General features: G+C 36.1%; 1 protein-coding gene across 5 annotated transcripts in view; it reads left to right on the top strand.

The window, feature by feature from the left end:
* LOC110378740 (apoptosis-stimulating of p53 protein 1) overlaps positions 1-26,945 on the top strand; it is a 262,519-nt gene that overhangs the window by 79,368 nt on the left and 156,206 nt on the right. The window lies entirely within an intron of this gene.

The raw sequence follows: 26,945 nt of genomic DNA, 5'->3' as shown, positions 1-26,945 counted from the left end.
CGCCAGCTGATATGTTTTCAAAAGACTCTGTACTTCAGTTATAATATTGGTATTCTCTTAAGCATGAAAATAACCAAATTGGTCTCAATTTTGTTTTCACTAAATCCAGATAAAGTAGGTATTACATTTTTTATTGATTTATTGTTTCACAGATACTATGTACTTTATCATTCTTGGCTAGTGGCAGTTACCAGAAGGTTATTAAAGAGGGCATCAGAACTTATTTATCGCAACCGTCTGCATCTCGTTGCATAAATGAAGTAGTGGAAGCTCTGAACAATCCGGCCGTAGTAAAAAAATATATAAGGTTTCCTCAAAATCAGCAAGAAAGGCAAATTGGCGCTGTCAGTATTTTTTTTCGTAGGGTAAGCATAGATCACAGCCCGAATTTAGAGATTTCTGTTTATTTTATACTTAAAAGCTGCCTCAAATTCCTTACAATAACAAATTATAACTAAAACATCATATTTAGCTAAAATTCTGTGTCAAAACTGATAAAATTAAAAACTGATTAATCTCGGTTGACATTTTGTCGAGTGGGGAAGTCACTAGCACAGCATTGGTCGATGTCGAGCTCACTTCACTTCGCAAGTGATTAGGTGATGTTTACAGAATGCAAAATCAAGGTCGTTCTGAATCGAATGCGAAGTGAGAGTGAATAGCGAAGTGAAATGCGAGTTGTTGTTCGAATTTTATAGAATCGACGTGCAGGCAGGCCTTGGCCCTGTTGGGCCCCGCTGGGGTTGCTGACAGTATTCTACTTGTGTAGCCCTTTCATTTGATACCCATATTGAGGGGGCTGCGCCATTTTGTGCCGGCGGCCATATTGGATTTAATTAAAGGTGTATACAAAATTTCAGACCAATCGGTTGACAGGAAGAGGGTGAAATTTGAATTACTAAATTTGATCCAAGAATAAATAATAAAACAAACGGGGTGAGCTAAATAAAACCGTTTAAATATCTCTAATGTTGAAACTGAGTGTAATTTTTAGGAAAGCCCTTTCATTATATCTAGCCGAATATAAGAAATGGCAATAAAAGTTGATAATGATCTGTAAAATCTGATTTTTTATGCAATAAATTGTGAAAAAGTGCCCATCCCTCCCCTACCTCCCCTAAAGTATGAAATGACATTACGAATCGAAGTGAAATGCGAGTTGTTGATCGAGTTTTATAGAATCGCAGTACAGAACCCTGTTGATTTCTTAAATTTGATTTCTCGTAAGACGACAAGAATGATGACGTTTCTGCTTTCATTTATCATCCCCCGTTTATCCGCGGCTTGGGGGAACAAAATTGAAACTTTGCCATTTTTAAGCCGGTCCCCGGAGTTCAGAATCCACCCTTACGCAGTCTATGAAAGTGGAAATTGTATCACGCAGCGATTTTTATATTACGACCGAAATTTTGGTTGGCGCCTCTAATTTGGTGTTGAAAAGTTTGTTCGCTACAATTTTTGTAAAAGGATGTGGCTTTTTATTATAAGTTGGTTTTACTGTATGTACTTTTATTTACGTTTTTTTTTCTATATTTATTCACTGTTGACGAAGGCTGAGCTTTTGTTAAAAGCTGCTTTCAATTGTCCATTTAATTCAAACGTTATCTGAACACAGGGAACCCATTCAATAATGTATGGCCACGGTGATGGCTGGGAGATTTACCGAACGTTAATGAAACTCGTAAAATATGGAATGTAGGTGTATTGTTCCACTGGGCGGGAAGTGCGCCTCATGGCGTCGGGGGATTCGATGACGTCATATTAATATCCGTTATAGCGGCACCCGGTTTCCGGTATCCGGTTTTGTTGCATTTCGCTGAACAGTGTAATTACTGACTAGAGATTTTAACGCTTTCGGACTGTTTTTAACATTAATTTTTAACTTGCTTACGTAATGGTGTCTACACACCAAAGCCGCTGATGCCGGCGGCACAGCCCGGCGGCCCAACCCGCCGGCCGTATTTTGTACAATCATGCCGCCGGCTTTCATAGAGTATTTGACAATTACTAGAACACCACATGCCGCGGCAGTCGTGCCGCCGGGCTGTGCCGCCGGGTCAGCGGCTTTGGTGTGTAGACCCCTTAAGGAACGCTAACGTTTGGTTTTTGGTATTTTATTATGAAGCAGGTGTGATGCATGAAAGTTGAAAATGAAAGTTTGCTTTCTAGAAGTGTGTTGTGTGTAATTATAGCAGTTACCGTATGTGATTGTTAATAGTGATGTCGTAAAGTAGTGTAACTGTTCGGTTCGCGTGTACGTGAACTCACTAGTTCAAACGGTACAAGGAGTGATTATAGACATGTGTTTAGCTCTATTTGAACTTGATGCAAAGGTCACTTGAACTAACCTCGTGTTAAATGTTATCAGGCCATTTACCTTTTCGCCAATAAAATGCACACGAGCGGAAATGTTTCACTACGTTTGAATAATTCTCTATTGATGGCCGCTATAATAAGATATTTTCTGAATTAGAATTATTTAATATGGAATTTTATGAAACCTTTTGCTGGAAATCCTAACTAATATTATAAATGTGAAAGTAACTCTGTCTGTCTGTCTGTCTGTCTGTCTTTCTGTCTGTCTGTCTTTTCTTCACGCCTAAACTAATGGACTGATTTGTGTGAAATTTGGTACAGACATAGTCTGGAACCTGAGAAAGGACATAGGATAGTTTTTATTACAAAGAAATACAAAAATAAAAATAAAATTTATTCCGGACATATACCGCCATCTATTGGTCAAACCATAAATCTGCCGCAAGTCACTATTCCACGCGAACGAAGTCGCGGGCAAAAGCTAGTATCTTTTATAAATCTGGAACGTGAACTTTTCTTATATATACTTATTTCGGTTTGCTTGTAATAATTATACATGCATAGTGATCCTATTATGTAACCTACATACCTATATACGAATGTGGCAGAACTAGCTAATTTGTTTGAACCTTGGCGATAGCAATATATATTTTCTTATCTTTCTCACTCTGAAGCATTTGATTTCACGGATGTAAATTACCGTTAAGCAAAGGGATCGAAAAACAAATAAAAAACGGATATCGTTGCAATGAATACTTAATCCTTTAAAGTGAAACAAAATGGAAACAAAGATTGCAGTAAGCGCGATTCAGCAACATGTATTGAAAATTTGATTTTAATTTAAAATATCAAACATGCATGATTGCTTTATAAGTTCTGTATACAAGTCAGAATGGACAGATTTTTATTTTGCACCTGCAGGTAAATAAATTGAATTTGTGACGCATTGATGGGTGCACGACATGGATTTTTATTTAAAACGTATTGTTATTATGAACAGTATATAGTGTAGTAGGTATTTGTACTGCTTGCACATTTGATTGAATCAGATATCTCATATATTATCGTGATATTGGACGCATTCGGTCGTCATCGTGATTGCGTAATCGCCAGTCTCAGATTGCTTCCAGTTGACCTACTTATTGGTCAAGATGTGAACCTATATTTTTCTTGAACAATGGAGAAATGTAGACGAAGTTATGACGAAGTATGAATTGCCATATCTTATACCTAGTCTAACTTATACAGTTAATCTTGTCCCGTAAAGCATGCTCTAGACGTATATAATCCTTTGCCCATCAGATGTCGCTTTGATGTTAATTTCCTCTCTATCCGCGATTTTTTATCGAATTTGAAGTAGATATCTGCTGCCTAGCTAGACGTGGTACGAGCAAGGTTCCATGGAACACAGGATTATATCTAACTGGAATATGTTAAAGAATCGCGATAGCTAGACAATGGGAGCTACATTTCAGTTATCAGGCAATAAAGTGTCATACATAAAAAGGCTTTCAACTATCACAGTTTGCACTCGCATTCGCTCGTATTCTGGATGCTACAGTTTTAAGTATTTTTATTAGATAGTGGAAGACAAAAGCTTGGCATGTAGTACGTTATCATTGCGTAACTTCTGAGCTGACGTCATTGTTGTACCTCAAGCTATGCTCAGTTTTGAAAGTGACTCACTTCCTCGTTCTAAACGATACTTATCATAATCTGTGCCCTTTATCGAGGTGTCTTAAGTAATTTTACTTAGATAAGTTCGTGAAAAAATGTAGTTGGCCTACTTTTCGGGTCTTGTTAGATATGAAGTTTAAATTAATTACGAATGAACCAATTGAGAAAGGTTTTATTTAAGTTTAAGTCATTCCTAATTTAGCTTATCTAAGACTAGTTTAGAAATGGAAAGTGAATTCTTTCACTGCTTTCTCAGACTTTTGTTTAGTTTATTACGTAAATGTTGAAAAGATTTTATAGCATATCTAAGTTAGAATATCACTTGATACATAACAAAAGAGACAGAGATCCGCCAGTATAATAAGTAATTTAGTAAGTAGTGCTGTTACCTGTCAGTCAGCCTCTCAGCGACGATTGTGACAAGTTTGTGGGCGGAATCTAGAAAGTATGGCTTAGTTTATGGACGAGCTCCGCCCTTAACTACCTATTGTCTCTGGTTTGGAACAATAGTGCGCTCTAGTGTCACCTATGGTTATTTTAATTTCCCGTGGTGACCTTAAATTTCCTTCTAGTTGGCTCCGTAAGTGCCCCTTATAATGACACTGGCTTGAATAAATATTGTTACGGAAAAAGTTGGTCGTTTGAGGAAAATTACTGCTGCTTGAACACATGTTGACAGAAACACGACGATTACGAGTTTTATATCGGTGCCTTATTTTGTGAGGTTTACAAAAAATAAGAAAAGAAACAAAGGAGAAGAAATTAGGCAAATCCATTTGTTTTGCGCAGATATAAAAATAGCATGCAGAGATAAACATGCGTCATACATAACAAATGAATTCATACCAGAACATTCAAAAAAGCCTATTAGGTATAATCTTAGTAGCTTTTGCAAAAACTAATTATTAATTGCAAAAGTTAAAGCAACGTAGGTCACATCTAGTGTCAGAACGACTCAGCGGGGCTTAAGTTGTCGCTTCCTGGGACATATAAAGCCCCGTGTCACGAACCAGCCAGTCCGGGGTATTACACGATAGAGTGCACTGCCGACGTCGTCCGTCGTGAATGTATTAATTCTGAGCTCATTAATGCGCTACCTTATTGCGCTTTGACACTTTTGATGAACTACTTTCTTTTGTTTGTTTCTTTTACTTGAATAGGGAATCTAATTGGGAGTTGCCCTGCTGGAGAATAGTCAGAGGAAGTAGGGACTAAAAATTGGTTACTATAAAGTTTAATGATATTGCTATCTGGCAAAAACTGTAAGTATTATAAGTTGAATATAAATAGATCCTTCTATGTGTAATTTACAGTATCGGTGCTGGATTAATTTTCGGGAACTTTTAGTTGTTGGAATTTCCTGATCTCCTTAAACTTTGGAGTCGTCTTTTTCAACGTCTAGAAAAGCAGAAACTCTATTTGCATGCGGTTCAAATAAGTGTTTTCATCTTACATCGTTTAACATAAGCACGCTTAGCTAATTTTATGCCATCATTATCGTGCACCGTCAACGTTGCTATGAATAGAAAGTAGGCGAGCGTGCGTGTTGCATGCCGCGGTCACAATCATTGCTTGTGTCATACGCATCGAAATGATCACGCTTAATTATATAGCGTAACGTTGCCATGTGCGTTACAAACACGTAATGTTTATTTGTTTATTGATTGATTACTGTTCATTTGAAAGTGGTAGAGAAACTTTTTGATTATTATATAGTTGCTTAATGTCCTGTCCTTTTATCGTAACTATTAACGCAAGTAACGCAACACTTCCTTTTTATCGACACGCATTAACATCATAACTATACGAACTCCATCTACACAAGCCACGTTTTCATTAAATTTTATTAGCGATGGCTTAAGCGTACAGCCGGGCCAGTCAATATCTAAACAGATAGAATACGGATAGAACCCGTCCACATAACATCCTATGTTAAATTGATACTAAACACACAAGTACAACCTTGATAGCCGACGTGGGATAGGATTGCGTGCGTAGATTGACCTTTGTTGGATTGCTAAATTGTCGGGAACTGGTTTTGTAGCGCTATACCCAACGTTCAATAAAACGTAAACAAACGGAACATACGCACAAAATGGCCGCCTAGAGGCCTCGCATTCTACCACACATTCCTTGAGAGCTTTAAAAAAGTTTATTGGTTTCATAGTGCGGTCCTCGAAATTTGAAACGAATTCGACCCTAATCTACTATTCTGGTAAACCATATGGTTCTGTAAGACAATATGGAAAGATTCTGATACTTTTATGAAGCCGTAGGTAACTTGATAGATTGTATTTTAAAGTACATATCCAAAGCATCGATGTGAAAAGGCTGTCAGATAAAACCAATTGGAACTGAAGTGCCAATAGCGTTCCGATTTTCCGTATGTTCGGGTTTCATCATTTTCCGAATTGAAGTTGAAATACATACATGGATCGGTATAGAACGATTGCCCTTATTGTTTTATCTTTTATTGGGGTGCGATGAATCGATATTCGAATGTCAGTGGTATAGATTAAATTAGACGAGGATAGAACAGACGTCGGATTAAGCTGTTGTCAATCATAGAGTTTTTTTGTTCAAAAATTATACCTATGTATGTATATACTGGTAATAAAACCTACAATACTTACTGTTTTCTTTGTTCAAAAATTTAAGGATACATAATTTAGAAGCAACCTAGGAAGAATGAAGTCAGTAAAGTTACTCAGACAGAATTCAAAGTTATAGATATAGATGGCCATACCTGCGTATTTTGTACGAAATAATATCCTACTCTTTGTGAAAAGCGCGGCTACTGAACCGAGCTAATTAACATAATTCCCAGGAAGATATTTAGGATATGCCCTGTCGGGAGCTCTTAATGTTTTAATCAAGATCAAAATGAAGGTCAAATCATAATGAAGTCTCTAAGACCATGAGACTTAAAATACATAAAAAGATGGGTAATAAACAAGATGGTGTTTATTGGATTAGGTAACTTATTATTTTAAAGGCTGATTTACATTGAGTCAGTAACTGACGTCAGTCCACTGACAAGTCAGTGCTGACCCGGCACTGCCATCGTGTAAATTGATTTGAAGTCAGTACAGTACTACTGACGAGACACTGACACTACACTGACTTCGTGTAAATAGCACGCGTCAGTTTTCGGCGCCTACACTGACGTCAGTTACTGACTCAATGTAAATCAGCCTTAAGGTCCGCAATTAGTGGTTGCTTCTCGTAAATAAACATGACAGACATCATCTTCATGTTTGCTCAGTGCACCTCACCCGTGGGTACACAGATGCTACACTGGCTGAACTCAAACGGCTCCGAGTGGCCAAGGATTGCAGTACGCTCATTGTTCGAGAGCAGTAAACGAAACACTTAGAATGTTAATTGCACATCGCCGTATCGGATTACAGAGACGTCTTTGTTTGTCAAGCACGAACCGTAAACGACGAACGGGATTTGTTACCAGTGTTTGTTCGGGACCAGGTAAATTATTACTAAGGTTACAGAGGTCGTAATATTCTGTCTCGTTTCATACACTCAGCGCTTTTTAACAACATTTACTTGTCGTTAACATGGGCAAGTTTATGTTTTTACAGGCCTTTTTGAAGTCAGCCGTTTCTTGCGAATTCTAATTTACATTCTGGTTTTATTATTAAACCGCGGATGGTGGCTAAAAGTTGGTTTTTAGCTGATCTGTGCAGTCGTGAAATGTGAGCTTTCGTTACCTATTATTTGGATAACCAACGCCTAGGTGGGAAATAATGTTCGGAATCAAGTTAGTTCAGCCCGCAAGTTGATACTTTATAGTCGCACATTAAGCCTGAATAATATAAAGAAAGAAGTTGAAAATTGCGGTATTCCTGCTACTAAAAGATGCAGTTTCTCGAAGAATTTCATTAACTTATTTATAACTTTACGCTTGGTTTCCCTCAGGGGTAACTGGAAAGCGACACCAACATTAATTGCGTTGGCGCAAAACTGGTACTTGAGTGCCAAATTACAGACCGAAAAATGTGCTAGAAGTGGTACTGTGCTATTATAAAGTTCTTATATCGTAAATATTTCGTTTAAAAGGTATTCTGCATGAGTTGATATGGAATACCTAATATGAAAATTCCAGTGGCGAGGTAGTGGGTAGGTATTAAAAACACAATGGTGGACAGGGCCACTCGAGCTACATCTCAACGTGCTCGCCTCGAGGGCACTTGCCGGGTCGAGTCGGGCCTGGAGAGTAATCGCGCCGTGTCTTCACCCTGTTACCTTATTGCGTAAAGGCGGCCTCTATAAACTCATGCATATCATACAAAAATATTATACTTCGGTTTTGTGCCTAGTTGGATGGAATATTAAGGTAGTTTGAGATAATAATATAATTGGTAATAAGTAACCACACAAGTTCGTAGTCCTTATCGTATCATTTCATGTGACTTAGTTGAGGTAGGTTTGTTTTTAAGTTTTGGCCAAACATCTTATTTGTTCCTTTTGATAGGCGATAGACCGAGCTAAGAAAAAGATAAAGCTGATGGGCATCGATTGCGATAGGGCTTAAAACAGGTTATATTACACTACTGTAACGGCTAGGCTTAATGGTATGCCTATCCTACGACGGGAAACACCTGGCTACTTCATCATGGTCTTGCTTTATTCTTATAACCTGAGTAATGCGAATGTGTAATAGGTGTGAAATATTCAATATTGCCTTGGCAACTATGTAACTACAAAGTTTCAGGTCTGATGCAAAAAGAAGTGACCAACCAACCTCTGGTAATCTCATTTGAAGATTTCCGTTTAGTTTTCATTATTTTTAATATTTAAAGAGCCAATTTAAAGTCTAACAAAGTGCGCCTTGAAGAGTCACAAAGTATTGAGATTTAATTTTGACAAAAAATATATGAGATATCATCATTATAGTAGGCGTAGACAAAGACATATTTAAAATATTTTATTACATTATAACCATTATACCTTAAATAACTTAATAAGCTAGTAAACAGTTTTTATGGATATTTCCGCATATCTTTTGTGCGACTAAATATTCAGGTGTTTGTTCAGTGGCGTAAGATCGAGCTTAAATGGTAATACCAGATTTGGTACAAGTATTGTCGACACCGCTAAACTAATACAAATGGCTTTATTTAAGCCTGTCTATTATATTTATCTCGGTGATTATGAGTCTGCTTTATGTACAAACAGTGGCAAAAGTAGGGAGTCTAAGAGTAGTCGCATACTGCAAACTTTTAGTCGGCCGACAATTTGCTTAGGGGTCATAAATGTATGAAGGTGAACGATTATACGCACATTACAACGATCAGGAATTTAGCTGTATGTGGCCGACTGAATACTTAATTAGGATAAAAAAAACAAGACAGTTTATCTGCAGAGTGCGTTACTCTAAACTGTACTTAGTTTGAATTGGGATGCAATGAAAGTTTCGAGTGAATTTACACAGCTGTAGTGACATGATTAAGCGGATTTCAGTACGAGTACTTCTTTAGCAACTTGTAGAATGTATGCACGGTAAATGTATGTATGTTTTTGTTCCACGAATTCGTGTGAACCGGCGACATGAAATTGAAAATTCCATTACCTTCATGAAGGCACATGATACAAAACGTGACATGTTTTTGTTTTGATGGTTATTACTTATTACGTGACACCGAAGCGAGTTTTTTTTTATAGCACGTGAGTTCATTTGGTGAGGAAGCTTATTTTAATTAAATTTTTGCAACACCTTCTGTTTATAGCAGGAACAAATTCTAAAACAAAATTGCAAGTAATAAATCTTAATCGGCTATCATAAACCTTAATTATTTTTTAATTAAATCATTTCTTGTTTATTCCGATAATTTCAACATGTTGTGGATATTATTTCAAGACTGCGGTTAGATAGGAATCCATCAACTAAGCTGGCTTCTTGAAAGTGTAAGCCACAGAACCAATCCTCACAAAATGATTGAGTGGGTGTGTCATTCAATAAGTGAGAGCGTGTGGTGAATTTTCCGGGTGTGTTTCTCATGTTTTCTCCTCAAATATTTGCAATGAAACACAAATATTATATTTGCTTTGTTAGTAAAACTGTTGCTATTCAAATAAAATAAGATACCAAGAAAGTAAGTCACGTAAATCCTTTATGTACCTATGTACATGATAGGTACTCATTACGTAATACATACATAGGTATCCTAATTTTGTTTTACCGACTGTACTCACATTCCTCTATGAAGGTATGTTTACCAATCAGTTGATACAATTTGTATTTGTCCAAACAATCATCTCGGGCTATTCCGTCTGTTGTTACAGATAGATAATGACAGCGCAGATAGCTGATAGCTAACCAGTCGCTATACCGACTTGTTGGCTCGTGACTAGACGATTTAGTTTCTATAGGAAAGTTATTACTGGCATATTTATTTGAATACGTGGGTGCTTGCACAACAGTCGCCATTATACACCGTGCAGGGTGGGCCCGCCGATTGCGGGCGGGATTGGTCACCAAAATAAACTTATTTGCATATGATATAACGGCTGCTACTAGATAAACTGTTTGTAGTTAGGTACCAGTTCTATTTGCAATTATTTCTTAGAACAGAAACTGTGTGTTTCTAGTATTCCTTATGTATCTGTACAACTGAATTCTAACTACAGTGTATAGTGTTTGTAATTCAACGCTATAATTTAATGAAGCCGTTAGCTCTCATTACGTGTCATTGTTCAAACGTCCGCGTATTAATTATGTCATTGTAATTACTATTTGCTTCGGCTGGCAATTCGTAGCTTTACCCTACTTGTCTGTACATATGTATGTATGTAATAGAATAGTCATGATTCAGAGAGCAATAAACTTTAGATTATGATTCATCTAGGTGATACAGGAATGTTTGTGATCTGATCGCAATTCGGATAGACTCGGGAAACCTCGGGTATTCTCGGGTTCCGTCGATAGGGATTTGACAGGGAATTTAATATAGTCTGATGTCGATTAGCTGCGCTTGCGGTTAGACTGTGAACAGACTTGAATGTCTGGCTGTAGCTGCATATTAGTCGATATTGATGAAAGATCTAATTAAGTTTATCTAGCAACATTAGTCGAGCACTGAGACATAATTGTAACGTGTGGCAAGAGACAGAATGTTGTTGGTACGGCCAGCTAATTTAAATGCAAACTACATACTTATTACCTATAATTAAATTAGACGAGATTTGTATCAAACATGAATACAACATAAGTCAATTATATTTGTAGGTTTCGATAACTTTGTTGGGCAACTGTAGCGGAATAAGTAATTAAAAGATAAAAAGTTATCAGCAGGCTTTATTGGGCCATCGGCAGGCAAACATTGAACAAAATAAATAAAATCTTAACTTCGTCAATCAAACGATTTCGACGGGAAGCGAGATTGTTTATTTTTCAGGCGATTCGATGTTTTAATCATAATTTTACTTTGAGGATTTTTATTTGTGAAAATAACCCAAGTTTACACTCTTTGAAGCGTTGTTTATTTTGAGAGTAAAAATCATACATTTCATTCATCAGATATTTCTGATAGCTATTAACACTACATGATAAATAGTTATCAGTAATCGCCTAGAAGGCCTAGTCGTATTTATATGGAAGGGAAGTAATGATGTAGAGAAAAAATATTGCATCCTGCGGTACTGTTGTATGCAGACGATGTAATGACAGGAAACATCATTGTTTTATATCACCATTATCATAAACTGCGACTTTCGAATAACTGTTAATGTACTGTGAACAACAAATGTTGGTTAACACTGTTTTACTTTTACATAACAACGAATATGCGGGAGCAATAATCTGGGACTTTTACGAAATTAAGTATTTTTTGTGTAATTTCAAAAGTACATAATATTTTGGAGCTATGCAATTTCTACTTTAACACGTTAGTTCGATGTCTGTTTTTTTTACAAGTTAAAAATAGACATTACGTGGGCGATCAAGCTTCAGAGCTTTATGGTACATGTAAATCTGACAAGTTGTGAGTAACATTTTGTAGCTATAGGAAGACAGTACAGTTGATTTTATGATGGAAGTGCTAAACAACTTGTTGGAAACTGATAGCACTTAATACGTATGTATGGGGAATCGTCTTTGACAAACATTCCAATGTTAAAAAAAAACACTCAAACTCAAAAACTTTTATCAGGTCAAGATAGGCTGATAAATCAGCACTTTTCGAACGTCAAAAAAAATGACAGCCGATACCCACCCTTTATCATTTCATTTGGTAAAAGGTACATACCTAATACCTAAAGGTACTTATTTGAAATGGTATTAAAATGAGCATTTCAATGCACACATGGTTATCGTTACAAGAGAAAGGCTTCCGGCGTTTCTGGAACTGGTTTGAGTGCATTGTCTCGCTCTAGCATTCCTGGCGCAAAAGACAGGGCGGGGCGCGCGCGCATTGCAGTTTGTACTGCAAGAAAATGGCTGCAGAAGTCTTAGTTACAAAGAAAATACAGACAGATCAGTACCTTCTGATACGGGTCAGTTTTAAAAACAGTTCAGACCAGCTTATTTAGCATGTTTAAGTCTACGAAATCCCCTACAAAAGTCTTTTTTTCTGGTTATTTAGTAGAACAGAGGGTGACTTATTTATAGTGTTTTTTCAGCAAAATACATCAATTAAAGTTTTTAATGCATAGGTATAATAAATACAGTTCTTAGCAAAATTCAGTTTATCTGCAGCTTCGTATCAACTACAGGTTGAAAAACTTTAAAAAGTAGGCATTATGTTATTGTATTAACTTTACTATATGTGAACACGTAAAAGGACAGTAGTCCTTCTGTACAACCCTGTGTAGTGCTAGCACTGTATATTCAATAAGGTGCAAGGTCGCCGGCGAGACTCGCCGTGGTTGAGTCAAGGCCAGGGGACCTTTACGACTGGACCAAGCTATGGGCCATAACGGACACTGGCAGGGATGAAAACTCTATGCTTAACACGTTCAAATTAATTTGAATTTAGAATGGAATACTTACACGTGGTGACGCCATTAATGATTCTTAAGAAAAAAATTAAATTCAAATTTCGAATGTAAGCATCACAATTTAACACAATGGTTCGTTTTTTGTCATGTATTTGTTCAAAATGATTAATCAAATATCACATCGCATTAAAAGGACAAAGACCTCTGATCTGAAAGAGCTTTGATTCCGTTCATTCAGCCGTGTGACGTCATCTCCCGTCCAACTTGTGTGAAACAAATGTTTGTCCATTCAACACCTGGTTACGAAAGTGTTAGTTTTTTATATCTTTGAAAATAAGGATGTATGCTAATGCTTAAGTTTTTATTATATTTGTTTTGATGAATTTCTTATTTTTGCAGAATAATGAGTGGTTTCTTTAAAATTTAAGCTAGGATAAACTTTTAACGTAGAAGATAATGAAGCAAACACTCAACCGACTAGATCCAAAGTGAATATTTGCCATGTCGCAAATTATCCCGAAGGAAACTTTAGAGTACGTTCTTTGTACCTCATCTATACTGCAAGCTCCGACAAAAGTTCTGCGAACCATGCATTCGTGAAGATAGTGTGGTGAACTACTTTACATCAGGCTGCCAACGCGAGGCTCAATTTGCAAGTCACTTTTCCTTTTGCACAATTTAATTGCTGTTTGTCCCTCTTCACTTTTGAAGTAGAATTCTATTAAAGATCCTCTTCAACTTTCATGAATACGCCAAATAAAATTGATAGCGAAAATTCACAGAATAACGTGCCATCTATCTTATCAATCGTTTATAATGATTTCTTATAATTAAAAGTATCCTTTGAAGTGTACCTTCTACCATTTGACGTCAAATATTAATTTCTTGACTAGCAACAGTGAAAGGATCAAACCTTCAATTTTGCTTTGATGTTCCCTTATTATATTTAGGGACGACAAAAGACGCCGAGAAAGCGTTTGTCCATATCAGGGTTGACCAAGTTACCTCTATTTTTTGTTTACAACAAAACATAAGCGATGTTTTATAGCGACTATTCACCGTTACCAATTTTGGACATTTCGGTGAGATGTGCAGATAAAGTTATTTATAGGTCGTGAGTACCACATTTCTACGGCAAACAATAGCGTCAGTATTCATGAATTCCCATGGAACAAAAGGACGGACCAGTAGTTTTTGCGTCGCAGTGGATAGTGACGGACGTCAACCAATGCCCCCGTCGGTAGGTTTCCTTATACGGCGCGTCTGGTCTAGCTGGCACGCTGATTGCATAGAATGGCTTCCAGAATATTTTTCCTTCTATACCTACCCCCTACCGTGAGATCAAGGTACTTTACGACTACTGACTTCCACAGGGTAGCTTTAAAGCCCGTATGTGCTATTTACAACTTCTAATTACGTTTTACTGCAACATTACAAGTTTGCATTTTAAATTATAAGCGGATACATATCTAATCGGTCTTAGTTTTAAGTCCAGCCTCTATGGAGATAACGTCTATCGCAATCGGGTTCAAATAAAGTGCCCACTTTATCGTATAATCTAGAATTTATTAAAACGGTGGTTTAGGTAACTTACTGAATTAATAAGATCTTTATTTAGTATTATAAAAGTTTTACCAATGCATTAAATAGGCAAAAACTGCAAATGGAACCGAAACTTTTCCGTAAGAGGTTGGGTCTGGTGGTAATCAAACACCTTTCATCAATTTTGGCACTCATTTTGTTTGGCCTATACTAACTACAAACTTAGTAGCTTCAGAAATAAAAGTCGTAATTAATAGTTTCGGTTTTGAACCTATTATTGGCCAAAGACACGACAAACTAGGGAAATGACTGGGAAATTCTCTAACACTAAAGCAGAGGCATAAAGGTTGATAGCAAATAAATATTGGTGCAAAAGTAACAAGAATGTGGATACATTCAATCGAACTTTGCCAATCAGTGGCTGTAACAAGACAGGGAATCGTTAAGCGCAGCTTCGTTTGCACAAGTACACAGCGGGTTTAGTTCGCTGTTTACTATCCATATTACTTTGTTCTAGTTCACTAGCATTCTGGGCTCTTTTATTATGGCTTACAATTCTTACGGCTTACGATGATGGTATCTATATCAACTTAAAAGAAAGCCCATGAGGTAACTTCTTATAAGGTACTTCTGCAATCTAATCATAAAAAAATAATTGACTGCCTGACCACAAAATACATAGGTACAGAAGTCAATCTACATACAAAGCGCGTTCGAGTCACGCAGACATAGGCGTCTATGTGTGCGTGTTCACAGACGCGCTGTCTCAAAACAACTCAAAACAGTGCGAGCGGGGCTGCCGTTTTCTTGAGATACGCGCGTCACACACAAGGTAGATAAATGTGCACGCGTTTTGATACCTACCTAACGGTAATTTGACTGTAATATTTTTAATTTTAATAACAAAAGAAAAAGTAATAATGGAGCAACAAAAAAAGTCGTATTATAATTGTTCAGTGGACGGTTGTTTTAATACAACAATAAACAGTCAACTGTCGTTTTTTAGCCTGCCGTATTACATATAGTATGGACCTACTTATTTTCTCATATTTCGATGGTTCTTTTAATAAACGCAGTAGGTAGGTACAGTTAGGTGGGTAGGTAAGTGCCCCGGCGGCCTCTGGCCCAATGCCGTAATAAGTTTTGCTAGTGTCGACCCAGGCGAACCTCCCAACGTACCCTCAAAGATTATTACTAGTGGGAGTTGATAATTTTTGTGATCATGGCGAGAGTATGTTGTAAGGTAGACGAAATAAAACTCGCACATCAAGGTTTCTGTAGGTAGAAGCAAGCTTAGATCAGGGACTGTACCAACCCATTACATACAAAAATATTTTTTTCGCAAGTAAAGAGTAATAAGTAAGTACCTATATATGTATGAATAACAAAATTATAAATTGCGGTTTCTGAAAAAGTTCGGTATCTCGTTCAAACGAATTTCCGTTGAAAGTGTTTATTAACCTCATGTATGCCACATTAAATATTTTATTACTATTGGTTTATATTTCATTTTTCCTGTTTTATTCTCAACAATAAATCAAATAATTACGAGTACCACTACCACGTTAGTTTTATGCGCATAAAAAAGTTGACGACCCTAGCGCGACCGCCGAGTTTAGGCATGAAAAGTGAAGTACATACATGAGATTGACTTCTGTACCTATGTATTTTGTGGCCTGACTATTAAAAGTATCAATGTTTCGTGTGATTTCTACAGTACTTAAAGACAAAGAAATAAATGTTTAACGGTAATACTGTCGATGTGTCATTGACGTCGTAAAGAAATCGTTGAGCTCATAGAATTACTACTTTGTTCATAATTTTAATTTAGAAATTGCATTAAGGTATAACAATAATAGGTTATTAACCAACAAGTGAATTTTGTTTTTACATATTATCAAATTTGGTTTACCTACTTATTACGTAGTAGAAAAATATGTCCCCTTGAATTCTCTGTATGCAGTCGTTGAACTAACATAAAGTAACACGTCCAGTGCAGTTGTGAGTGATTCAAACGAGGCATGGGTGTTCAGGTCCCGCAATAGATTGCTTCCCGGCCCGGGGCGTCAGTTCCGCGGTCTCAGCCTTCGCTAGGCGCCTTTGGGAACAGTGCTGATGTGCTGAATCGAAATGTTTCTTTTGATTCGACGCCAAACAGCTTGTGTAGACACTTATCGGTATCAAGGAGAATGTGAACGATTTTGATTCCGGTTTGTTTTGCATATAAACTATGGGTTTAGGCACGTAAGATAGGAATTTTAAAAGCATTTTATTTGTTAATCTCGAAATTGGCAAAACAGTATGAAAATGAGAATGTTTATCTAAACGTATGTCTATCTTCCGTTCAACATACAGTTCATTAACACCCTTTGCTGCTAATCGCTACTAGAATAACAGGAATCTGTTTGCAACCTACAATGTATTACAATCTTAGCTTCTTGTAAAAGATACCAGCAGCTTGCAATCTTTAAAGACTATAATTCATCTTAGAATCAGTTTCATTGCAGGCGATTAAGCTAACCGCTAATGTTTGGTTGCAAACGTTTGCGCAATAATCCAGTAATTCCAGTGTGTATCTGCGAGATGGTGGTGCGTTCATCGTTGTCTTGGATGTTCACCGCGCGCACGCCTACCAGCATCGCTCTAGGGACCTATGATTCAGTACTAAAGGGTGCCATTACGGGTTTGGTCTAACGCGACAAGCTCAAGCGGGCGAACCACACAAAAACTATTAACGATTCTTTCGATACGCACTGAATTAATCGAATCAGAGTCGAATCAATGTACAAGAATCTTAATGGTGTTATTGTAATAAATAGTCTCTCTTTTAAATACAAAACGATTAATCATTAAACCAGTCTTAATAAAGCAAAAGGAAGTGGTACATGCGGCTGTATTCAGATGGTTGTAGTGAAAAAATACCGTCTGCCCGTAACTCATGATTTAATCCAATGTTCAACTGGCAGACGGCTGGGGAGGGGGTGCCGTACAAAAACTCAGAGAGTACGCCGTTTAATCACCAACTCCATATTTATGAAGCTGCGGAGCAAGATCGGCGGCATTCTTAGAGCCAGCCCGGCCAAGCGACTGACTCTATGGGTGCTTGGAAAACTGAGATTACTAGAGACTTTTTATGATATTATATTCAGTATGTGCTCGCATGCTTTGTAATTATAAGGACATTTTTATGTCGTTTTCTAGTAAGCCAGTATAAATAACATTTAATTTGTAAATATTTCTTGCAATCAAGTGTGCTGAGTGAGATGAAAAGACGAGATGCCTGTAAAAAACTATACGCTGGTTATTATTTAACATCGATCAAACTACCTATAAATTAATGTAAGAATCATTAGATCCACTCCATATAATGTTCTAGCTTGAACCAGTTGCCGTGATTACGATGAAAAAAAAACCAGTCACACGAGTTGGTAATTGTACAAAAAAATCAGGGACACTTTATCTAGTGATGGGAACCAATCGATATAAATTAAGCTGTGATTGACTCATTAACGGTCGAATATCGAGCAAGTGACGTGACATCCGTTTGAATTGCATGTTATTATGTAAATTGTTTTTCGGAATGTTATATCCATTTGTAAATAAATAGCTGGCCAATCTACTTAAGAAAAGTGGTTGAATGAATTTAAACTGCAACCAATCATTTTATGTACTCAAACGGATAGTGTTACGAATTGTAAGCGCCTGAAATTAGCATTTCAAACTTTTTTCCAAATTGTAAGTTCTTGTAATTTGTGGATCCTCCATGTGAAATGAATATTAAGCCATACCTCAGCTAAAACTCACACTTAACTATCATTAATTTCTCATTCTATCTCTAAAACATATTGAATGAGCGCAATAAGTTTCGCTATCGTACAACCATCTTATAAATAAATGAATATTGGTTTATAATACATTAGAGCTATCGTTCTCAATGTCGCTTCGTTTTAAACAAATGTCATCAATTAAGCCTATTAGCCATGTAATCTGTGCTTAAAGCTCAAAGCGTGGGTGGGCGGAATTCCTGGACCAAGTCCGAAGCCTTATTTATGGGAATATTATTATGATAGAGTTATTTTGTATTTTGATTGTATTAAGGTTTTAATTTAAGTGTAAGCATCACGAGATTCTTAGGATTAAGTCCACTGGTGAAAGTTTGATATGACTTCTAGATACTTTTGTTTTCATATCGGTGAGACTTTCATTGATTTGAATGTAGAAACACTGAAACCACATATAGTAAGTCAACACCAAATGGATACAATACAATTATCGATATATATATGCGATACAATCGTTCAAGGACGTAGTTACGGAAATAAGATCGATGAGTATTATTTCAATTGTTTATTAACACAATGACATTAATGACTACTAACCCTTGCACTGCAAATACTATCCACAATAAGATACCATATTGTTGCTTATACAGGTTGTCCCATCAAAGCTTCAGTCAAACTTTGTTATAAAATTCCTATTAGTGCGAAAGACTGAACAATATTTTTTTTACCAAATGAACATAGTAGCAAATTTTTATCTATTACGCTTCTCTGATCTTTGATACCAGCAAAAAACTTCTCAGAAAAATATTTTCTTCCATTAAAATTAGTTTTCTAATTTGGCAACTTTTTCGAAGTTTTTAAAGATGTTTTTCTACTTGATTTGTTCAATACAGCCTGTATATAGCCTTCAAAGCTCCAACAATGATCAGCGAGGCGTTCTTACCGCATAAAGGAATAATTATCCCGACCTATGGCTCCTGGCTCCCCGGGCTAGTTTACAACTGTACCCTTATGGCCAATAAAGGAAGCCGTGTATACTAAGCCTTATTAATTGGGCAATATGTTGTATGGTGAATAAAACATATTGTTGCTGTGCGTGTAAGTGGTATAAGCTTCTATGGTGGTACATTGTTGAACCGTCTCGTTGTGTGCTATTAATTGTGTTCCAGTCTATTCTAACATGGATGGTAATAAAACCATGTATTTGCAAATAACTACCAATACTACTATGGGTAAACGTAATGAAATATGTATTTAATATGGGACATCAGAATGGTTTTGATGAAAATATTGACATTCCTTTTCTTATTCGATTAAAACTATGCGTACCTAACTATTAAGACCAAGTGTCCATTACATAGTTCCTACAACTCCCACTAGGTTGTCCAGTTAAACTAACATTTACATTCATACCCACATATTAATTCAAGACTGAGAACTTCAGATAAGTACAACTTTACGACCGCAAATAAACCAACGTCCACCATTTTAATTAAAACTTGCGTCACTTCACAATTTTAGGTCCCTTCGAATTTCCTGACCACCTTGTAGGTGTAGTTGTAAGAAACTTGAGAGAACTGAAAACTTAATTAAAAACGTATAACAAAGATTACTGAACGTTCACAAACAATGTTTTTACATAGAGTTGGCTAACAACATAAAAAATGTAAAAAGTCGCGACGTGTAAATACAGGTTTTGCATGTATTCTTCCTTTTTGGTGAGGGAGGATGTGCACACACGTTTCGTTTTGTTACGTCATCCGCGTAGCTAACACGTGGATAAGATTTTTCAGACTAGAATTATATTTTTCTGACAGAGTTTTTATTTTTAGGGTTTGAAATAACTTGCAACTTTTCCTGGGAAAGTAAAGCAGATGCTTACATTGTAGTGCAACAATTTTTTTGCAGAATTTGTGTCAAGTAGCAGAAGTATTTTTTAATACTGTTTTTATAACAAAGTTCTTCATAGTTTATTAAAGGGCTTGACTTGTGGCTACGTCTATATTTTCTTACTTTGATACAAGACGGGACCGCACAAGTTTCCCTAATTGGAGGAAAGTGCTTCCTGTTATTAAATTCTGCTGTAACCATTTTCAAGCTTATTTTATATCAAAGAAATTAATTCTGCTCCGATTTATCAATGAGACTTTTGAAATATATTTTCATTTGTTAGGCAATAAAATAACAATAATAAAATCATTTGACTTGGAAACAAAACTGGGGAACTGGGAATTTAATTTTCATTATACCGAAAACTGGTTACTATTGTCGACACTACAGAGTTCATACACAATTAGTAACTCTACTTTAATATAAAGGGTTTACCATTATATCAAATTGAAAGTTCATTTCAAAAATATTTTACAGGTGTGAGGAAAATAACAATCCTGGTTTACGTGCAACTTCTCAAAACAATAACCTCTTTGTCAAGCGACGTCTAGAGCGTTGTAAGAAACGAGCTCATTATTCTCGTATAACTGTGGGATAGGAATGGCATTTGAGGTGCTAATTGGAAAATACTACTCTGTTGTATTCAATATCCTCTTCTTCGTAATACACTCCACATGTTTCAATTTACCTCACTCCATGTGATTTCGAAATCTTGCGAACTAGGTTCAATCTACTTAAGCTATGTGTGTAACATATGGCTCTAAAGGCAAATTAATGCCTCTCCTCGGAGCTCTGCAACACCTAGTGCAGTATTTTGCCGCTATAATTACAAACGAACACGACACAATAGCTGTTAGTAATTAAATAATAAAACAAAACACAGCTTAAAGTACCACTCGAAATGTATTCCATTTTCAAAAGATTCACGCCATATTTATTTGAACCAGTTTTCTGCTCCAAATACTTATTTATACGGACACTTATGGAAGTAAGTGGGGACGCGACGAGACGAAATCTTGGCTTCTTGGCGAACGTCGACGGTAACCTCACCTCTTTCGCTTCGACAAACACGAGTCGCGTTCAGAAATTCATGTGATTAAAAATGGAATTTCTTAAAAGGTGAATCGTTGCACGCTCTCGTAAAGGTAAAAGTGTCATAAAGATTTTTTTTGGCGGCATGCTACAAAAAATACTCACCATGAAAATAAATCTACAAATAAAATAAAAATAGGAACCAAAAGCTTACTCGTACTTACCTTCAAAACAAATAAATTCGTTTGATACACGAAATTACGCAATGCATGATTTACTTTACAAACGCTCACTAACGAATTCTCTCTAAAAGCTTGAGTAATATTTGAGCACACATTTTCGCCAAAGGACTAATTGGTTGCATCGTGTCAGGAACATGACGTATGGCATCGCAATATGTAATTAAAGTCAATATTGACACTCCACTTACACGGCCCATTAAATTCGTAATAACTTATTTATATTTCGTAAAGCCAATGAGCACATATCTTTGCATATGTGAAAATTAACGCAGTTTTATTTGAAGCTCAAAAATATAATAAAAGTCGATTCGAATGGCGATACTTCAGTCCAGCTGTTCCGTTTATCAGCGCTAGGATTGCTGACTGGAGATTATTGTTATTTTAAGTGAATACTTAAATTCAATATGACTCGAACAGACACAAGAAAACACATTCAATTGATAAAAATAAAACGAAACGACGGCGAAAATTCGGATTTCATATCGAACACACGAAAGATTGAGTTCCATAACGCCGGCTGCATAATTAATAGACATTGCAGTAAAATATAGGAATAATAACTTATGCTGCAGCATGGCGCTTTGTTATTTTATGATCTAAGTTATTATAGCGGAATCTACTGTATTGAGGTTTGCCGAGATTGGATTAAAGCTATTTCAATCAATATCGCGTAGCCGGAGAAACTAAATCACTGCCACAGATAGTGTAGGTACTTGCAATGCTATGATTAATTGTACGCTGCGTCCAGTAACATTGATTGATGAGCGAGTTATGACACAATTCCGCCCCATAATAGTCTAGCTTTGACAGATGCTAAAAGTAGAAAACAATAGTGGTTTACGTAACAGAAAGTCATCGGTCACGGCGTGAAACGTGACCGGGCGTCTCGCTAAAAGCGGTAGCCGCTTTTTAATTGACGGCGAAAGTTTGAAAGCGGTTCCCATCGTCAGTTGCATAAACTATACCCGTTTTATACGTCGTGCCAGTTCGGGAGGACCGACGACACATCTTTGACCCCTGATTTGTGTCGTCCCTATAACTCAACGCAAAGAATCGTACAATGTTTCCGCTTAGTGACGTAATGTTCCTGAGACCGGACGGATTTACGATTTACTGATATAAAATTGTTATAGAACTTTCTTCAATAGAATTTCTACTTTATTAACCAGCTCTAGGGTAAGATTTTGGATTGATGGTTGTAGTTGTCTGTTTAATATGATATAATTTGCGTGGTCACACAACCGGGTGTTATTTCTGCGGCGAGACTAACCATGAAGTGGCGAAATTAGTATCTGTAGGCTTGGAGAGGACGTGAGATGAATAAAATACGTTTATGGTCCCATCGGTACTATAATCACTCAGCACTTTATAACTCGCTGTACGCTATTATGACCGGTGCTTATAGGCCGGTTATAGGAAACAGGACGTGAGAAAAGGCAAATATTACCTCACATGTATTAGCTAATCGTCCATGTTTAGTGTCGTTCTTCACTTATAATGTTTCCTTCACCATCAGCTGTGAAATGCATTTTGCCTTTATTTTGACCTCATATTCTCCTGCCCATTGTCATTATACGTCTTGATATTATTTTAAGCCATCAATAAGTTACTGCTTTAACTATCGTTTAAGTCACATAATTAAAGGAGGTCTTTAGAATTGCTGTTCTTCAAAAGGGAGGCGATCAGGTACCACATATATTATAGACTTTACCTTACTGATTCTATAATACATATGCTTGAAATTGATTCAAAACCCTTCGCAAATATTAGGATATACCCGTGGGAAACAACCCGAGGTTCACAGTTTATTGTACCATTGAGTTGATATTCTGACTTACGCAAGCATAATTTTATATTGTTACGATTGTTTGCAGATCAAAATTTAAATGATGTATTTCATACAATTTACGTACTATTCTGTACATTCTCACAAATACCGGCTTTAGAAATAGCAACGTTATTTATCGACACATCGCAGATCCAGATTGTTTTTTGTTTTACTATATATCAGCTAATCTCTGTTTTGATGCACGTCCGTTTTGTAACTGTAATTATGTCGCAATTTCATTTATATTCTGTTTGTCATAGAGTCGAAATTGAAGTGCAGCGTCAGCTACAATCGTGGATGGATCAGACCATATTGTACAGTGATGGCATTATGCCTGCTGTGCCAATAAGCGAGACAATCTGATATGACATTTGTGTAGGCTTTGCACAATTGTACGTGTCTCTAGACTTGGCTATATTTCACTTTGTTCGTAGCGCACACTGGAGTGTTTGGTCTTGTTCAAACACTATTGTCATTTATCTGGAGTCGTGGTTACGTTATTGCTATTGATTTGTAATTGTCGCGCCAGTTTTGTTATTTAAGGACTTAAGTCTGTAACGTTCATTAATCTAATATCCAGGTCTAAAGCTTATTTCGAAGAAGTTTTATTTCATGCTTAATTGCTTTGTAAGTTTCATGCCAAATTATCGTCTGGTTTCAGAACTAGTATTGAATCTGCTGTAACAAAATTACTTACTTGCACCTGAATACTGTTTCTCATATCAATAGTTTCTCAAACTCATCGTCTGCTACATAATCCATTATTTGGTTCCCTGTAACAGCAATCCTACCTAATGTTAGCATACAGTAAGACATTCTGACTCCTGTAGGATCGGCTAACTGAACGGGCGGCGCTATCCTAGCCATTCCGTTATCTGTCTGAGAGTCCCGAGATAATCGGGTTACAGTGGTATTTGTACGCAATTCAATACCCATCTGGCACGTACCTATTATGTATCTGTATAAGCTCTAGTTTCAATAGGTACATGTGCATTGAAATGCTTCAATATTTTATTTATTTAACATTAAAATAGGTACAGGTGTGTAACGCAGCGGAAAAGTCCACTATCAAACGCGATAACGTTTAAATATATAGGTACAATAAGGTAAAACTATTTGGGTTTTTATCCGATCCCAGGTGTAGGAAAGTCCATGAGGATTTTTCCAATACCAAAAAAGTTAGGTTATTGCACTCCAATTTTTGTATCTATCTAGATACATAGTAGGGACAAAGTTCTCATAAATAGCTCAAATTAGGGAAAACCAGACATCGTTATTTAAATTAATTTAATATTAATAATAGTCATAAATAATTACAGAGTTGCCAGTAACATTACAACATTATTACAACTATAATAATCAATATATGGATGAACATCAATTTGCATTTTAAAATTGGAACGATAAAGCATAGAGCTGCGATAGTGATTTTATTTTAAATTCAAATACAGAGTATATATTTATCAAACTAGACTATGGCTTTACGTAAGAATTTAATATTGAAAACACAATTTTACCTGAGAAAGCTAATAAAAATCTACGGCACAATAAGTTACGCCATTCATTTCAATCTTATTCGCAAGTAAAGCCGTGGGAATAGCTATTGTAATATATTAATAATACATAGCTAATATTATCGTAGTCGTATATCATTTAGGTTATTAATCATCATCCTTCATCGGAGCTTCGTGTATAGAGGGAATATTCTAGAAACGTAGAAACAAAAGCTAAATGCCTGCTATTTGGTAATTAGAGTGCAGTGAACTCAAACGCAAGCCGGGTTTAGTCTGTCAAAGGGTTAAAATTTAGACCATGATAGGTGAGTGAAATGCTGACTCGTATGGTAGTGGAGAACCATGTTGTTAAAATACAGTCGAGTGTTCGATAGGATAGTAGCAATATCATATTTATGTGAATGAAAATTCAATCATTATTTACTATACAGTTTCTGTATTTCTCTAATAAAAAATTGTAATAATTGTGAAGATAATTATCAAAGTTGAGTAGCGAAATGATTTTGTCAACCTTTTTTTTTTGCAGACACAAAAATATCTAAAATAAATAACATTGAGTGAACTATCTATTTAACCATGAAAACATTGGTTATAGTTATTAAATTAAAAAGCAATACGCTCAATATAAACCGTGTTATAATTTGTTAATACACAAAGGGGCTGATTGAGGCTGTGTGTGACGCAATCAATGTCGCTTCAGGGCGATGAATCGAAACAAATTAACCTCTGCTTGTTGGTGACATTAACTTTAATTTGCACAAAACTAATTTACTGGATTTTGTGGTTCCTAGGAAGTGTTTATGCCTAGGAAATTAAATTATTTATTTGCTATGAATGTACGTACAAAAATATGGTGTTCAGTGAAAGTAGAGTCCAGTACATTCTACAATAAAGCATGCAAAAATTTATAAATCTAATTAAATAAAAATTGCAATTATTTATCTTATATATATATGTAGATAACGATATAACGTTTCTCATTTAATAAATGTGGAATGCAATGAATAGGTGTAAGAATCACAATTTCGATGTTACAGTTACCTAATGTCTATTTCAATGATTATTGTTTCTTGCGTTGAAAAAGGAAAATTAAAATCAGTTGTAAAAATTCATAACCTTTTATGCTCTTGCTATTCCACGCAGAACGTTTACTTAGATCGTAACCACAAAATTAGAAACACATTAAAATCCTACCTAGCATTTACGTTAGTAATCAAGTATTTAATATTTTTCACGATTCGTTTAGAGTAAATTCGTATCTCCCGAGATGGACGAAGCCAGCGGCTAAACGACGCAAATGATGGCGTAGATGTCATTTTGAAACTGATATTTAACAATTAAATAACTTTCCAATTTACATCTCAGAGATCCTTCTTTTTGATTAAATAAACGTAAACGTTTTTAAAACTGCAAAAGGTATTCCTCTAATATTGGTCATACATATCTCAAAGCAATAATTTAGCTGAGCTAAACATGTTTTTGAACCGTAAAACCTATGCAACTTTAATTAAATCGACATAATTGTATTTATAATTAAGGATGTCGTTTAGTATTAAGTTAAAATAATGGTTAGGTATTAAAAGATATACAAATCCAATTACCATATTATTTTAATTAATGTTGAAAATCTGTGAATCATATATGCCGCTGTGGATTATACCTAAGTCATTAAAACGATTTACGACACCTACCGATAGAGAATCTAAATTCGGTTTAGGCAACATCTTTAGAGGAATTTCTCTCTGCAGGTAAATTAATTAATTATTAACTACCGAAGAGAAAATATTCGTCAAAATTACATAACACCGAACGGATCCACCGCCAAGCCATAATTTGGTGTAGTTAATTATTAATTCTAGTTACCGCTAGCTTATTACGCCCATAGTTTATCACGAACCACCAGAGCTCAAGCGGTACTCATTGTTCCACCAAATTGTATTACACTAATTTGCGCGCTCCGTGCCTTATTGTAGCTCTCGTGAATTAATTAATGTACGATTTTTGACGTTTCAATTAAATGTTGTACGCGAGCATTCGTATAAAATTGCATCAACAGTTTTCACATTCCCACTTTCCTCTGTGTCAGCTTTTGTGCTTTATAAAAGTATGCAAGGCTTTGGGCGTGTTAATGTATTTTAATTGGACAAAAATCCCTGTGTCAGGCAAAAGA

The sequence above is a fragment of the Helicoverpa armigera genome, chromosome 16 (genome assembly GCF_030705265.1).
Source record: "Helicoverpa armigera isolate CAAS_96S chromosome 16, ASM3070526v1, whole genome shotgun sequence".
Classification (NCBI taxonomy): domain Eukaryota; kingdom Metazoa; phylum Arthropoda; class Insecta; order Lepidoptera; family Noctuidae; genus Helicoverpa; species Helicoverpa armigera.
Note: the sequence above shows the minus strand (reverse complement) of the source record. Positions and strands in the feature narration are given on the sequence as shown.